Raw genomic sequence first — 14,497 nt, forward strand, 5'->3', positions numbered from 1 at the left:
AGAGCGTGTGTTGCAAGCTCCTGCCCAGGAGCTATCGGAGCCCCAGACCGCAGAGGCCAGGCATGGTGAGACCCAGGCGAATACCTGCTGCCCACAAGGGGAAGGAGTCGTTGGGAACTTCGCCTGTTGACTACCCTGGAGGATCAGAGGACCTGTGGACTTTGGAACAGGAAGACAGGGTAAGAAGTAGTTTAGGGGAACCAGACATTGATCCGGTTGTGGAACCAGGAACAGAGTCCCTGTGTTTTGGAGGGATCCCTGCTGATTCATGGTGGATACACTCACTACTGTTAGGGCCCTGGGCTGGGACCTGGTGGAGTAGGGAGCGCCTGGGTCCCTCTACCCTGGACACCAACCTACCCTTGGGTGGTGGCCAACCCCCTGCCTAACCGCTAGGCCATGCTGACCTGCAAAGAGGGGTGGTCCCACTAGGCCACACCACCCCGCACAGAGGGACTGTCCTACAGACTCTGACCTCCAGGCCCCACTGCCCCGCACAGAGGGGCAGCCCCATTGACTCTGGCCACTAGGCCACGCCGCCCTGCACAGAAGTATAGCCCCATTAACTCTGGCCATTAGGTTGTACCGCCCTCTTCTGAAGGGTGGTCCCATTTACTCTGGTGGCATGGCCAGACAGTCCTGAACCTAAGGACAGCTCCCCGACTCTAACCATTATGGTATCCCACCCTGAGAGGAGGAGCAGTCTCTTGGACTTGGCCACAGGGCCATAACGCTACCGCCCCGGGGAGGTGGTGTGACAGACTATACTTGCCCACAACACCCCTATTTTAGGTTGCATAATACTTTCTATTATAAGAATGCTTGGGACCTTTTCTTTGAGAAGCTCTCACATCTCTTTTAGTTGCAGCAGGCCTTTGATATTTTGTAGGGGGAATCGCTCTGGCTATGTCCTATGAAATTCTGTTCAGATTTTGCTGAGACCAACTGTTAAAAATCATAATTTCTCTTCTCTCACCTGCATTCCTCAGGAACATATTGGCAGGACATCATGGAGCGACAGGACCAGCAGGCTGTAGTGTTTGTGTGGGAGGCTGCAACAGAGTTGGGCCAGGATGCCTCCATTCTATAAATCACCAGACATAGAACATGGTCACAATGACCCATTTAATGAAAACCCCTCCCCGACTTTTTTCTTTGAGGAAGAAAAAAAGGTGTACAGAATGTTACACTATGTTACAAGAATTTTGTTTAGGTTGCAAAGTCAAGCACTCAAAAGTTAGGAATGTGAACCTTAATTCAGCCTCCTGGTGTGTATGCATTATGATACAATATTTAATTATATGATCACATCACTGTTTTTTCCCAATGACCCCATTCAGTGCACATGATGGATATACCCGGGGGCAGAATTAAGGTTGCATGGGAACTGTAAATCTGGCATTTCCTAATTTTGTGTTCTTGATTTTGCAAACCTACATTATATTATTTTAACATCCTAGCTTTTCCTCAGACCTGAAGAAGAGCTCTGTGTAATCCCAAAAGCTTGTCTTTCTCACCAACAGAAGTTGGTCCAATAAAAGATATAACCTTACCCACCTCTCTCTCTCTCTCTAATATTCTGGGATCAACGTGTCTACAACACCACTGCATAAAATTATTTTAACATAGTTTTTGTGTGTAATATGAACTATGTTCATACCTGGGCTAGATCTAGGGAAATCTGCCACCTGTACCCCTTTTAATTGTATAATTGTATTTATAAAGACTGAAAAGACTATTTAAAAATGGATGACATGATCTTTCTTGATTAGTTAAATTATGTCTTAGCCTAAAAATCTGGCTTTTGAGCACCATTTTATGGAAGAGTAGTGGTCCTTTCTAAATTGTAGAACAGCTGGTACTTGGAAATTTGAATTTAGAGACTGATACTGTAGAATTTACTCACAAATAGTTGTACTAGTCACTGGAAACACAAGGTAAAGAAAGTCTTAAACTTCTGAAAAGTTTTATCAGAAAGCTGACTTTTTCTACAGAAAAAGCCCAAACTAATTCATATTTGATATAGCTCAGGACAGAGGATGCAGGACTCCACCCATGTACTAAACTAAATTCTGCTATTATTGCCACCTATTAAAAGGAAGAAATCATAAACACAGTGTAACTTTGTAGCTTATATACTACACTACAAAATCAAAATTCAGCTTATGCACATTACATTCAGTTAACAGCATTTATTGTCACTTACGAAAATAACTGGCTCAAGCTAGGCAAAAATTTCTTAATGTATTACTTAAGCAATATATTAACACTTAAAAGTGTTAACCTTTTCTCCTGCAGGCTACAGTGGCTTTTAAGGCGCAGAGGGCCTTTCTGTGACCTAGGGGTAATACTGCCTCTCACTACAGTACTACGTTATCAGCTCTCAAGCTCTGGTGAACAAAGTCTGAGAAGTACTTTTAAGTTCCAGCCTAGCTTTCTCCCTGAATAAACTTTGTAGTTACACTCTGGCTAGTAGAGTTGCCAGACTTACTCCTGTTATTTTCAACCTCACATTCTATTTCCCTTCAGTTTGTCTCTCTGTTTCTCCTGCTTCTAGGAGTCTCTCTCTGTCTTTTTCCAGGAGCCTTCTACGTCCATCCTCTCCGCTCTATTTGTTTCTCTTTTCCAGTTTCCCACAAAACATTACACTGTTCAGAACAGAAAAGGGTCTTTTTTAACATGACTCTTGTTTGGTGGGAAAAGTGCAAATGGATGTGTGGTTTAGGAACATTCTGGTCAATAGACTCCTTATCTTTTGTAGAATAAGCTCATATTCTTTGTTACAGAGAATTCAAACTAATTCCAGCTAATTTATCTAAAATCACATTTAACTTTCAGTTCACCCATTTCAAATCTTTCATTAGTGTTAAACATGTGCACCTACTGGGAGTGGCTGTAATTTGAATTTTTGGACTTGAAACTGCAAAATAGCCTCTCATAAGTAATTCATATTCACACACAGAATCCCCGATTTTAATGGGATTACTTGTAAGAGTAAGGTGTTTGCAGGATTAGGTGCCTTAGTCAGGAGGGAATGGAAACTAGACTGCAAATATTTTTATATTTGAACCATTATGTTTTGTTGAAACTGGAACAGATCAACTGTCCATCTAGTCTAATATCTTGCATTTGACACTAATTCATAGCAGATGTTTTATAGGACAGTATAAAACCACCATAAAGTGCCTATAAGGAAGGTGGTTTTTTTCATAAGATAAGTAGTTAGTGACAGATTTATATGCTCAGGCATAAAGGTTGCTATCCTTTATCAACTTTTGTCCCAACTAATGTAATTGCAGATGACTGTATTCATGAAAATATCTATTTTTTCGTTACTAAGCTCTCCACCTCACTGATGTTGTTTTTTGCAGAATTCTGCAGGTTAATTATGAGTTGTACAAATGTGTTTCCTTTTAACAGTTTTAAATTGGCTCTCTCTCATTTTCACTGGAACCTCCCACCATTTTGGTTTTAAGAGAGAGATAGCAGGAGCACCTGATTCACATTCATTATAACAGTCATTTATTTTATAAGTCTCTGTCAAGTCCCCTCTTATTCATCTCCTTTCTGATCAGTTCTTTCTTATCTTTTAAATCTTCCTGCATATGAAAGTCTGTCTGTGCCTCTAATCATTTTCCTTGCCCTACTCAAGACCTTTTCAATTTCTACACTATGCCTCTGAAGACAAAGTGATTATATTATATTATAAACATTATATTCAAGGTGAGAGTATCCTGTTGATTTCTGTAGCAATATACTATTTCCAGTATTAATCTATATCCCTTTCTTCAGGCACAAAAACATCCTTTTGTTTGCTCCTGTGCATAGAAAAGTTTTTCAGTGAACTGCCCTCTGTGACACACAGGTCACTTTTTGAGTGGTTACAATTAGTTTACAACCTACTACAGTGTAGGAGTACTTCAAATGATTCCTTCCAATATGCATGTCCTTACATTTTTCAGAAATAATTTAAATTTTGACATGTTCTATTCTAACTTTTAGGGATACCTTTTAATAGTTTCTTTTTATTACTCTTATTACGTTCACATGACTTTCAAAGCTCTCCATATGTCACATTAAAATATATGAGTAAAAGAATATAAACAGCATTCAGATTCTGAATCTCACAGAGTAGGACATAATTAAACACTTTTTCGTGTAGAGAGCTCATTGTCATTTTAATAGACAGGAAGCCCTTTGAAGTAGTATGAGTAGATTATATGATCTCTGGTTTACCAGTGTGCTTCATTTGTTCTTTTTGTGGACTGGAAAAGGTTTTAGACTTACAACTTTTAAAAGAATGAAAAAGGAATTATTCTCTAAACCTATTGTAGGTCTAGGTTGAGTAAAGTACATCAAGTGTTCAGAAATTTTAAAAGGTATGGTAGAATCCCATTAAACTACAATTTGTTAATCTGCACCTTTTGTAATTTAACACAGAAATGGTGGTCTCTTCCCTGTTCTCAGCAAAGATTATCTTGGATGTCCACCTAAGGAACAAATCTGAGATATTTCTGGCCCAGTGACTTTTGAATGAACTTTTGTGTTCCTCAGAAAAAACACGACAACCTTGAAAATTAACTTGAGGAAGGCTGTTTCACAATCAGATTAAGAATGGGTTTCATACCAAGTTGATTCTGAATTTTATCTCCATGCTGAAATTCAGAAATTCACTTTTGGTCTCTTGTAGATTCAGTGGCATTCATTCACTGTGTTCTAAGCAGCTGGTATTCATATTTCGCTTCATCTAATGGGGCTTATGACAGTTGTTGTATGGAATTAATGTACAATGTCTCATCACTGCATTTCATCACTTTCATGTATAGCTTTACATAAAAATAATTGTTTACATTAATAATGTTTTTTATTTAAATAATGATTTTCTCTAAGTTAAATTGATTTTTTTAAAATTTAAACTAAGGTATTTTATTTACATGTTGTTTTTTACTTTCTTCTTCTTTTATAGTCAAATTGCTAAAATGGATGTTTTGTACTTGTTTCTTTAATTAGTTTCCTAAATGATAGCATTTCAGATTTTACATATTTTTTTTTCTAATAAGAAGTTTGACAGGAGATGGGTGATTGACTACTAAGCTAAAGATGCAGAAAAGCTTTTTATTTTTATTATGTTTTCTCTGTGATGCTTTTGCTCTGAATAAATAGCACTTTACATTATGAAAGTTGGTTGGTCACTGGTTAATCCTGACATTGCTTCTGAGCTGAACTAAAGTCAGACTTGCTGAGATAATTACAGTAGATTGGAGGCGTCTGAGGCCAAGATCTAGACAGCGAGAGTTGTGGGACTCTGCCCCAAGAAGAGTAACAGCTAGATGCTAGACAACTAAGCAGAGTGCTCTCAAGAAGGTCACGAAGATGCCAGAGATGCAGTTACCTTGGGAACTGGGACACTATCCATCAGAGTTTGCAGTTTGAAGTCAATAGGCCTTGTAACCTGAAGTTATTTAAAAATGATGGAGAATCATCCACCACCCTTGGTAAATTGTGCCAATGGTTAATACTCTAGCAGTCAAAAATGTACACCTTATTTCCAGTACAAATTTGCGTAGCTTCAATTTCCAGCCACTGGATTGTGTTATACCTTTCTCTGCTAGATTGAGGAGCCCATTATTAAATATTTGTTCCCCGTGTAGATACTTATACTAATTAATCTTCGCTTTGTTAAGCTTGATTAACCTTTTTGACTCCATCACTAAAAGGTATGTTTGCTAATCCTCTAATTCTTCTTCTCTGAACCCTCTCCAATTTATCAACATTCTTCTTGAACTGTGGGCACCAGAACTGGACACAGTATTCCAGCAGAGGTTACTCCTGTGCCAAATATTGAGGTAAAATAACTACTCCTAGTTGAGATTTCCTTGTTTATGCATCCTGGGATCACATTAGCATTTTTGGCCACAGTCACATGGGCGCTCATATTCGGATGATTATCCACACAATCCCCTAACCTTTTTCGAAGTCACTGCTTCCCATGATAGAGCCCCCTATCCTGTAAGTATGGTCTATGTTTGTAGAGGTATACATTTATATTTAGCCATATTAAAACATATAGTCATTTGCTTGTGTCCAGTTTACCAAGTGATCCAGAGCACTCTGAATTAATGACCTGTCCTCTTCACTATTTATCACTCCTCCAAATTTTGTCTTATCTCCAAACTTTATCAGTGATGATTTTATGTTTTCTTCCAGGTCACTGATAAAAACGTTAAATAGCATAGGGCCAACACCTGGGGATGCATCTGGAAACATGCCCATTCGATGACAATTGCCCATTTACAGTTACAATTGGAGACCTATCAGTTAACCAGTTTTTAATCTACTTAATGTGTGCCATGTTAATTTTATCTTGTTTTAGTTTTTTAATCAAAATGTCATGCAGCATCAAGTCAAATGCCTTACAGAAGTCTAAGTATATTACATCAAAACTATTATTTTTAGTAACCAAACTTGTAATCTCATAAAAAAAGGTTTTAGACTTCAATTTAGTTTGACAGGTTATTATGATATGTCATTCCATATTCTTTATGAAAATATGCTTATGATATGAATGACATAACTGAGAGATACTTTATGCAAATGGCTTGTGTGAGATATCATTGGAAATGTTATGATTTACTGAATGTGTTTATCCAATTTGTATGCCTGTATCATTTCTGTATCTGAAGTTAGGAATATTGACTATGTATCTCACAAAAAGAAAAGGAGTACTTGTGGCACCTTAGAGACTAACAAATTTATTTCACCATAAGCTTTCGTGAGCTACAGCTCACTTGCATCCGATGAATTGAGCTGTAGCTCACGAAAGCTTATGGTGAAATAAATTGGTTAGTCTCTAAGGTGCCACAAGGACTCCTTTTCTTTTTGCGAATACAGACTAACAGGGCTGCTACTCTGAAACCTGACTATGTATCTGTATTTCAACTATGCTACTTTGGGTGACACCCACTGGTAACACTTCAGGTACAACAATGAAAAAGCCAGACAGGGCGGATGGCCCATCAGCAAGGACAATAGACTGTGAAAAGCTTGGCCTTCCTGTGGTATCTCCATACTGCCACTGACTCATGGACTCTTATGATCCTACAGAGTCAGGTCTTGTAACCTGATACTAAACATTACCTGGGACTTCTTGTAACTTTCCACTGGAAGGAAAGAGGTGTCAAGTTTGGGAAACAAAGGATTCCCACGTTATGTAAATCCTATTTAAGGGGGGGGGAAGGCAAACAGGACTCCTCCTCTCCATGGCCTATCTACCCAAGAAGAAAGACTGCAAAAAGGAAGGCAAGGGGGGAGTCCAGACTGAGACAGGGGTCTAGTCTGAAAAGGAATATAACTGGAACTCTGAACCACAGAAACTTTGCAACCTGCCTGCAACAATATCTAGGGTGAGAAATATTGTTTGTAACCAATTTCTTTAGTGAAACTAGCTTAGTTTGTATGTTTGATTTCATTTGCGTAGTAATCTGCTTTGTTCTGTTATCCCTTTTACCACTTAAAATTTGCCTTTTATAGTTAATAAAATTTGTTTTGTTTGTTATTAAACCCAGTTTCTGTAATTTCTAACTTGGGGGGTAAGAAGTGTGCACTCCTCTCTCCACACTGAGGGGGCAGATTTCATAATATACTTTTGGGTCTGCACTCCAAAGGAGGTGGACATCTGAGTGCTGGAGCAAGTCCCTTAAGCTGAGTCTTCCCAGAGCTGATCTGCAGCTGACTGTGTGTGTCTGTGTGTTAGAGGAGGTTTTAAGACCCTGGCTTAGCAAGACAGGTTAAAGGGCACCCAAGCTGTCAGAACAGGTAGACTCAGTGGTATCTCAGCACATCAGATGGCTTCCCAAGAGGTTCAACCCGTCACAGCTATATTTTCCATTGATTTGCATTAAATTACATTACCTATTTTAGTTCTTTGTTAATTGAGTCTGGTTCCATCTGCTCCACTTTCTTGCCTGGGATCAATGTCAGGCTGCCAGGCCTATAATTAGCTGGGTCATCTGGTTTACCCTTTTAAAAACTGGCACAACTTTAGCTTTCCTTCATTCTTAAGTTTTCCCAGTGCACCAATACTTAGTGAAAACTCCACATTAACAGTGCGGAGAGCTTCACAGCCATCGCTTTTGACACACTTGGATGCAGGTTAGCTGGACCTGATGATTTAACAATGTCTAACTTTAGTACCTCAGGAGGATGTTAAACAGCAGCTATTAGTGGAATAGAAACAGAACTAGTGGAAGTGTATTCCAAGTAGGTGTGTGCGTGCGCTGAAGCCAGAGACTTTTGCCTGGTAGTACTCATAGAAGGGTGGTGGTCGTGCCCCTCCCCGGCTATATGAGGCAGTGTCGCGCTGACCCCCCTCAGTTGCTTCTCTCCGCCTCTCGGCTGGTGTCAGAGCTCTGCAGGGTGGTTGTTTTCACAACCTCACAATTTATCCTCTTAGATTAATTCATTGTACACAGTTACTAGTTAGTTTAGTTAGTGTTAGTGCAAAAGTTGTGGGCGTATACTATACCGGTAGTGGTAGTGCTCTCCCTGGGATTCGTGAGGAGGGGTAATTCTCAACAGCGATCCCCACATGAGGTGCTTGCTCTGCCTTGGTGAGGCCCATCGTAAAGAGCACTGTTTGATCTGAAGACCATTCAAGGAGAGGACACAGGTGGCACGGGACCTCTGCTTTCAGCAGCCCTTGCTTGAACAGGGTTTCCGAAGGCCACGGATCGCCCTCCGGCTCCCAAAGTGCTGCTGCCTCCCACTGTGGGCAGGCGCCTCTCCAAGGAGGCGTGGGAGTCCTCCTGTTCTCAGTGCCAAAGAAGACTGGTAAGACAAATCATGAGTGCTCCAGGTCCTGGGGCAGCTCTTCTGTCTCCCCTAAGAAGAGCGTGACCTGGCATGGGACTGTCTCTAGTGTGCAGGATGGCATGGGTACTTCTGACCTTCCTTCAGTACAGGGTAGGGAGGACAGACACTCCATATTGTCAATTCCAATTCCAGCGTATGTTGAGTCCAGTACTGAGGGGAATGATGCCCTTACCGACAATAGGAAAGGAGTACTTGTGGCACCTTAGAGACTAACCAATTTATTTGAGCATGAGCTTTCGTGAGCTACAGCTCACTTCATCAGATGCATCTGATGAAGTGAGCTGTAGCTCACGAAAGCTCATGCTCAAATAAATTGGTTAGTCTCTAAGGTGCCACAAGTACTCCTTTTCTTTTTGCGAATACAGACTAACACGGCTGTTACTCTGAAACCTTATCGACAATGTCTGTGACATCAACTTACCTGGCTGTGGAAGACCTTTTGGTCCTGGCTTTGCCACTGGTCCAGGACTTCATGAGGCTGGTGTCCACAATGGCGCCTCCAGTTGGAGCGTGCCACTGAACTCTTGGGTCCTTCAGCAATGTACCATAAAGCACCTCTCCTACTGGTTGGTATTGGCTCAGCCCCAGAGATGGTACAAGGTTCTTTGGTTCCAGGCCCTTCCTCAGCACCGATGCAATCGATGCCACAGATGGTGCTGTAGAGATTGTCACCACCCTCAACTTCGATACACTCAGGTGCTCCAATGCCACTGTTTGTACCAGAACCAACCTTGCCTGTGGCAATGACATTTTTGGCACAGGTGGTGCCAACGACATTGGGAGCACTGGTTCTGACCTTGTTCTGGGCCACAGATGAGTTGGATCACTGGATGGCTCCCAATAGAGTTTCTCCCCTCATGTCCCCGAGGTCCTGGGACTTGTCTGTTTCAGAGTTGGGCTCCTCATCCTCACACCTCACTTTGCAAGAGGAGGTCTGAAGGCCACCAGTTGACCAGTATGGCTACGAGGGTTGGCATGCACCCGTAGGCTGGGATGGAGGCTTCTTGCCCGGCCCCTACTGGCCACAAATGTGTTTACCCATGCCAATGGCCCCCTTGGGCTCAATAGGAAACTTCTCATTTCCAGAGGTCTCACTCATTGTCCAAGTCAAAACGGAGGTCTTCTGCTCATGCAGCATCGGTGGCTGCAGATCGGCTGCAAGTCCAGACACCCAGCGTTCCCCTTCCTGTGGAGCCTCTGGTGTTTCCCTGTTTAGAGTCGCTACCTCAGAAGCAGGACCCATCTCTGGCTCAGCCAACAGTTTCGTCCTTGTCCCCAGATGATGTGATGCTGCCTGGTTCATCCTTCAAGGCATACCAGGACCTTTTATGCTGGGTTGTCTTGTCCCTTGGTATTCAAGTGGAGTTTCTCCAGGAGAATACCCATAAATTCATGGATGTTCTCCAGCCCTCTGTTCCTCGGAGGATAGCCCTTCCAATTAATGAGGAACTCCTCAAGCCTGCGAGAGCTCTTCAGGGTATGATGGCCTTGGTACCGTTGGTGACCAAGTGCTTGGAGAACGTCTATTTTGTGCCCCTGCAGGGATATGGGAGGTTCTATTCCCCTCATCTTGTCCCAACTTGGTACAGTCAATGTGAAGGACATGGGGTTCATCTATAATAACTTGTGACTACTGGATATTGTGTTGTAGGTATAAACTGAGTTAATTCACCAGCAAGTTTGTCAGGATATGCTTCCAGGAAGGCAGGGTGGTGGTTGTGGGAGGGGTGGGGGAGGTTGGATCCTGATAGTCTCATCTCCTCTCAAACAATTCAAGGGATAAGAGACAATGCACAGCCATCTACTTTGAAATGCACCTCTGATGCCTTGCTGAGCTCCTGGAAGTGGTTTAACCGAACTGAAAAGACAAGACAGAATAAAGACCTTCAACTGGTTTTAAAAATGGAGTTCCTGAAGGACAGGGAGGGAGGCTGAGGCAGAGATTAGACTGACAACCAGACACTAGAGGTTTGGGATCTGGGGTAAGATAGGCCTGCCTTGGAATATAGGTAAGATAGTCATGCATATATAGACCTTTAGTGTGTTAAATTCCTTTTTCTCTTATGTTATGCTTTATTCCTGCTACTAAGATTAACAATTCTTTGTTTTGAGACAGCTGTCTGGTCACCTGTGTTATCCACAGGTCAGAAACTCCCAAAGGGAAAATTTCAGTGCTGAACTCAGTTGGTCCTGCTGGAAAAGCTCAGATGATAGACTGGGTTTTAGGCAACAGGACAGTGTAAACACAGGAAGATCATGAGATTCCAGCCAGGAGAAGGTGAGGCCTAACACTTGGGGGGGGGGCACATTCTGAGGGACCAGAGAGAGGACAAAGATACAGCTAGTCCTGTAACCATGACAGTCAGCACACAACCAATAAATGAAATTTGGAGGACATGAACTCCTCCAAATACCTGATAATTCACATCCACATACAAGCAAGGACTTGACACATTCAAAGTACAAGACAGGCCCAGCTGGAAAACTTATGTGGACAGAAGACTTTACAATAGGTAGGAGATACAGAATGTTTGTATTTGGTTTTAGACTTATTACATAAAGACAGGGTTGGTGGTGTGGGGGAGGATTTAGCCAGTCACAGAAAGTTTATGTCATTTGCCTGTGAGAGACTACGGTCTTGACCTACAATAAAGCATACTGCCAAGAGAGTTCCAGTTAGGGTTTTCCTCTTCTGCCTGTATGCTGTGCAGTGGCTTGCAATGTCAGCAATAAATATATTTAATCAAAATAAAGCCAACAATGCAATTGCTTTCTGGTGACTTCAGAGCTTTTGTAAACAATCAAGAAAAGTGATGCTTCCCACTGGGAATTGCCACTGTGTAGCTGTATTTCCCTCTATAATCCTCTCTTAAAAATCTTTATATGTCACGTTAGTAAAAATGAAAGGTGAGCAAGCCAGTTAAGACTTACCCTTACCCATTTGGAAAATCAAAGTTGAGCTTAGTGTTTGAGATTTTGAAAAATTATTTTTTCCCCTTTTCATCTGTCCTTGAATTTCTATGATCCAGTCAGCATTAGGACCAATACTGAAAATACCTGAAGTCTTGAGAGAGAATTTGTTCTCCTAGGATTTCCAGTCCAATTTTGCAGATATGGTAGGTTTGTTGGAATAAGAATGCAAACTGCTGGATGCCCAAAATCCATGCATCTCCAAACCATGTGAGTTGGCACCTTGCAGATAATATGCATGTTTTTTACTTCTCATGGTTTCCCTTTTTGTTTATTTTTGGTTAGCCTTATAAAATGCTAATGGACCATCAAACTTCCTAATATTATAAGGACCCTGAAAAAGCCATTACAGGGGGCTAAGGTACAGCACCTGAATCCCTCCCCAGGCTAACTGATTCACTTTGGAGGTAGAACTAGTGTCAGGAGCCATCTGGGAAGGCAGCAAAGTAAAACAGAATAGCTACTTCAATCGATTGTTAAGGCCAAGACCCACAGCTCTGATATGCCTGGTCAATAGCAGCCCAACAAAGGATTGCGTGGCATGAGAAGCCTAGCCCACCACCCATGCAGCTATGCCCTGGAGCAAGTTTGGGGAAACCCATCTTCTGTCATGCGTGTTTTTTCCAGGGAGGATACCCCTGCAGCTCCCTTTCTGATGCTCCTGGATGGTGTGTGTGTGGGTGGTGGTGGTGGTGTGCTATGCTAGCATTGAAGAATTGTGTTTTGTAAGGCAATTTTCCTCAGTTTGTTCCTGGAGGATGGAAACTAATTTACATGACATTATGGGCGGGGGGGGGGAATTACTCTAACTACTACTCCATTCTCACAGGTTTCAGAGTAGCAGCTGTGTTAGTCTGTATTCGCAAAAAGAAAAGGAGTACTTGAGGCACCTTAGAGACTAACCAATTTATTTGAGCAGCCACCCTTTACTCAGGGAGTGGAACTACCCACATTTCCTTCAGCATTAAATCATTCACTCAAATTTAAAAAAAAAAAGATGTGTTCTAATTTTATCTTTGCTGGAGAACATTATTAAATATAAAGGGGAGATACTTCACTAGACTCTGAGATTGAGATCAATCTCTCTTTCAATCTGTGCAAAAAGGCCAGAAGTTGCCTGTCAATTTTAAGCATTTTTTCCACTGTTGTTTCTGAGTTAGACTATCAGCAAAAATTGGCCTCCATTAGCAAATATCTGTCCCATAATGTAGCAACATGATAACTCCATATTTTATGCTGAGAAACCAGAGAACAGACGACACTCACTTTTGGCCTCAAGGAAGTAAAACTTGTGTGCTGACTCAAATACAGTGAAGGCTAGCAGAGACTGTGACATGAATTCTCAAATCTTTTGAGGCGTTAAAGTCTAACAGAAGCTGAAGAAACCGGCGCCTATCTTGTGATGCCAGTTGTTGAGGCTCTGAGAATCCATCTCTGCATAGAAGTACTGGATCAAGGCATCAGAGGTGAAGGCATGAAAAAGAAACTATTTCTGAGCATTTTGATGGTATGAATTCAGAGAAAGGATAAAGAGTAGCCTGAATGCTGGCTCCTGTGTTCAAGCTTCTCTTCTGCCCCTCAGAATCTCATCAAGATAATGTAAGAGCAGCTACACACAGGCCAGCAGAAGGAGAGCAAAACAGAAATAACTGTACAGGGAAAACAATACCAACAGTATATAAAACCAATAAATAACATGATGCAGTAGTGAAAAAGGCTAATGATATTCTGGGGAGTATTAACAGGAGTGTACTATGTAAGACCCAGGAGGAAATTGTCCCACTCTACTCAGCTCTGATGAGGCCTCAGTGTTCAGTTCTGGGTGCCACACTGTAAGAAATATGTGGACAAATTGGAGAGAATCCAGAGGAGCACTGCAAAAATAATAAAAGGATTAGAAAACCTGACCTATGAGGAAAGGTTTAAAAAAAACAAAACACCTGGGCATGTTTAGCCTTGAGAAAAGAGGACAGGAAGGTGGACCTGATAATAGTCTTCAACTATGTTACTGGCTGTTCTAAAGAGGATGATGATCAATTGTTCTCCATGTCCTCTGAAGGTAGGACAAGAAGTAATCTTCAGCAAGGGAGATTTAGGTTAGATATTAGGAAATGCTTTCTAGATATAAGGGTAGTTAAGCACCGGAATAGACTTCCAAGGGAGGTTGCAGAATCCCCACCATGTTTTTTTTTTATAAAGAACACCTGTCAGGTGATGACACCCGGTCCTGCCTTAGCACAAGGGGCTGGACTAGATGACATCTTATGGTCCCTTCCATTCCTATGGTTCAGTGATTCTGTGAAAGTGTCATTGGTGAATAAAACAACATAAGGATTTGACCTCTCTGTTGTATAGACTGAAATGAAGCTACAATAGAGTAGATGAATTAAATTAGAAAAAAAAATAATTTGTAATTTGTAATTTGGCATCTGTTGTGAACTTGAAGCTTTCTAAAAATTAGTATATGTATTATTAGAAACTAATTTAATAAGATTTAGAATCACCCTCAATCTTAATGACTCACACACAAACCAGATAACTAACTTGGTCATTTAAATAACTAAATAGTAATTCACTTACCGTAAAAAGCAGATAACTTGATTCTAAGTTAAAGGTTATCTGCATTCTTGTGCTATATTCCCCCACTCCCCCTCAT

The sequence above is a fragment of the Eretmochelys imbricata genome, chromosome 3 (assembly GCF_965152235.1).
Source record: "Eretmochelys imbricata isolate rEreImb1 chromosome 3, rEreImb1.hap1, whole genome shotgun sequence".
Taxonomy (NCBI): Eukaryota; Metazoa; Chordata; order Testudines; family Cheloniidae; genus Eretmochelys; species Eretmochelys imbricata.